Raw genomic sequence first — 3,588 nt, 5'->3', positions numbered from 1 at the left:
AAAAAAAAAAAAAAAAAAAAAAAAAACTACTGGTGTTGATTCGCATGAGAAGACATACATAGCTGCAATCTAATAAGCGAAAAAATAAAAAAAGCATTATCTCATTCACCCATTGTAGCCTTTAGATGCAATGAAAGTGCAAGAGAACTCTTAACCAGTATCACTAAACGAAATAAAAACGCCACAAGAATTTCTAAACGCTGTCCCCACAAAAAACAACCGCAAGAGAAGTTAAGCCCTGTTGTTTGTGGAACAACATGAGTGAGGTCAGTTCTATCGCAAATGAAATGTTATGATCTATACAGCAGGTAGGACCTGTAGGGATTCCCATTTGGTGTATGCAGCGGAATGCAGCAAACACAACTTGAGTTATGTTGGTCGTACGACAGAGAAATTAAATAAAAGATTCAATAGGAATAGGTATAGGTAAGTCGTCAGGTACAATAACAGTAGTTCGACGGATCTTGCTGAATATTTTACATCATTTAGAAGAACATTCTCAGAAAATATTCTTACTTGCTGTATTTTCAGTCCTCATAACATACGAAGATAAATAGATTTGTAAATTACTTACGTTACGCCTTGGAGGAATGGACAAAATGACTGAATTTCCTTACATTTACACAAGACTTTTTCATTAAGCATTCTCTTTAGTGTTTTCTTGGCTTCGTGTGTATTTTTTTCTTTTTCCTTGTAACCAGTTATGAAAAAGCGAAACTTGATGACATCACTTTATCTAAAGAGAAACGTAAGGTATTCCAGCCCAAGTCTTCAATTTTTCTATTTCTGCATATTTTTCACTTTGCATTTTGAACCAGCTGAAGACAGACATACAATTAAAAACCTGTTCAGTTCAATAAACAGAGCCACTCTCTATCACAAATCGAACTGCATTCTTAGTGCCATCTCACACAGTCAAATAATGTAATAAATGAAACTAGTTTTAATTCATAAATAGTGAAGATGAATCATTGTTGGAGTCATGTTCCCATTCATGACAGATATGGGTTGGGTTAGATAACGAAACTGTTAAATTGCTGGTTGGTGATAGAGCCGCATGAGAATGTTAAAGCTGTTGAATACACAAATGCTACAAGCTCTGTGTTTATAACTATTAATTGAAATCGGTCTCGTTTATTATATCACCTATCTGCTTGAGATGGCACTGGACATACATACATACATACATACATACATACATACATACATACATACATACATACGTACATAAATACATACATATATATTCACATACATACATACACACATACATGCACGCATGCACCCACGCACAAACACATACATACATACATACATGCATGCGTGCACACACGCATGCACACATGCATACATACATACATACATACATACATGCATACATAAGCCCGGAAGCTTGAAGAAGACAGTAGAATTGACACAAAGCGCAACCTCTCTTGGACACAAGACCACTACATCACATTACACTTTGAAGGCTATGCGTTTGCAATCCAGGAACAGGAGATTGCCACAAAGTTCCTAGTAAACAAGAAAGACAGTGACGCTCTTGTAATCTCAAGGTGCGACCGCATGTGTAAGCTACGTCATGTTTCTATGAAAGACATCACGCATGTGATTAGCAGCTGTACTAAAAGGTCGTAGTACCTCCCTATGCGGCATGATGTTGATGCTAAAACAATTTACAATGCCATCCGCAAAAACGACTGACCTGAAATAAACTAAGAAAATCCCTCTGTTATGGAATACATTCATAAACACCAACTCAAAGAATACTGGTGGAATATTCCCATCAAAACGTCTGTCAAATGTAAACATAACAGGCCGGATATTGTTGTTTGGGACAGAGGAGTAAAGGTATGTACCATCATAGAGGTCAGCTGCTCTGCAGATATAAATATCTCTTTGAAAATCAAAGGAAAAGAGGATATCTATGGACAACTGCTTCGAAACCTTCAGCTTCTATATCCAGACTATGAATTCATATTCATACCAATAATAATTGGAGCACTAGGTTTTGTTAGTAAATGCTTAAAGGAGAATCTGGATAAACTGGGATTTTCAGAAAGAGAAACTGACCGGCTGATTCGTACATTACAAGTGCAATCTGTGAGTGGAACAGTGAAAATATGCAAGACTTTTCTCATGTTCCAAATGTGAATTTGTCTGTGTTAACTACATCCAAAAAGATGGAGCCTTGTATCATTGTTGAAAACCGGCTACCGCCTCAGTGGAAGATTTATAATAATTAAAAACATAGAAGAGACATACATACCAATCTTGAGAAATTAAGCTTCTCAAAACCAGAAAGGAGAAAGCTGATTCAAAGACTATAGATCAAAGCCACCACTGGAACAGTAAAAATCTGTAAAATTTTCCCGAGGTTTATAATTTAAGTGTATATGAGCATGTCTAGATATGTACGTATATGCATGAAAAGACATAACAAAAAACAACACATACGAATCTGCACGTATACATAAATACATACATACAAAAATACCCTGTTGATTTTGAAATTCCAATGATCTAGGTTAGAAACCGGCTCTTTCTCTATTGGCAAGAAATCTTGAAATAAAACTGAATAATGATATACATACAACTATGAGGGGAAATCGTCGGATCACCATCCGTAAGTTATCAGAGGCTGTGCAGATTAGTTACGGTTCAGTTCAATCCATTATCACTGAAGATTTGGGTATGAGACACGTGTCTGTCAAGTTTGTGCTCAAACTGCTTTCAACTGACCAAAAAGACATTCAGCTTTCAGTTGCACAAGATCTTGATTCTGCCGAGAACGATGAAAAGGTCTTGACAGGTATCGCCAAGCTTTTGACAAAATTTGATGTAAAATCTCTGCTCAAATTTTTCTGTCATGTTTAATGCGACGATCACCCGCTACACACCTTCCTTCTAAGCACTGCTGTAAACAGCGGAAGTAAGCACAGCAGAGTTCAAGGTCAATCTGTGCCAAGCGGCTTCACTCGTGCTTTAGCTTCGTTATTATAACAACAGTTATACATCCATGTATGCCTATACATACATATATACAGTGGTGCACTTTGCTATGTGAGGAAATGCCTAAGAGACAATCTGAATAACCTAAGGGTTTTAGAAAAAATCAACCAACTGGCACAATACAAAAACAACCTGCGGATAGAAGAGTAAAAAATATGCATGAATTTTCTCAAGTCTAAAATGTGACATTGCTTTTGCTATCTACATTCCAACGATGGAGTTGTGTATCTTTGTTAAAAACCAGTTCCTTCCTCAGAGAAAGAGCTTAAATAATGAAAATGAGAAAAGTACAAACACACACAAACCACACACACATGCACAGACACATATACATGCGCGCATATATATATTTATATACATACATACATGTATATCCATGTCCATCCATGCATCTATCTATCTATCTATCTATCTATCTATCTATCTATCTATCTATGTTCGGGCTGGGGCCTATAGATAATTTCCAGAGATCCCTGGCTTGGCAATGCTATCGAGACGCACTACCAGTTCGAGAGAAGATCTACAGACACGGTTCGAAAACTACCGGACCGACCTGCCCGAGATGCGGTCAGAGCG

General features: G+C 37.0%; 1 long non-coding RNA gene across 1 annotated transcript in view; it reads right to left on the bottom strand.

Moving 5' to 3' along the window:
- LOC106870741 (uncharacterized) overlaps nt 1-905 on the bottom strand; it is an 18,158-nt gene extending 17,253 nt beyond the window's left edge. The window contains exon 1 of the long non-coding RNA XR_001409562.1: nt 575-905. This is a non-coding gene — a long non-coding RNA (uncharacterized LOC106870741). The remainder of the gene's footprint in view (nt 1-574) is intronic.
- Nucleotides 906-3,588: the final 2,683 nt, after the last annotated feature.

Source organism: Octopus bimaculoides, chromosome 5 (genome assembly GCF_001194135.2).
Source record: "Octopus bimaculoides isolate UCB-OBI-ISO-001 chromosome 5, ASM119413v2, whole genome shotgun sequence".
NCBI lineage: Eukaryota > Metazoa > Mollusca > Cephalopoda > Octopoda > Octopodidae > Octopus > Octopus bimaculoides.
The sequence above is the reverse complement of the archived record's forward strand: the minus strand, read 5'-3'. Positions and strand labels throughout refer to the sequence as shown.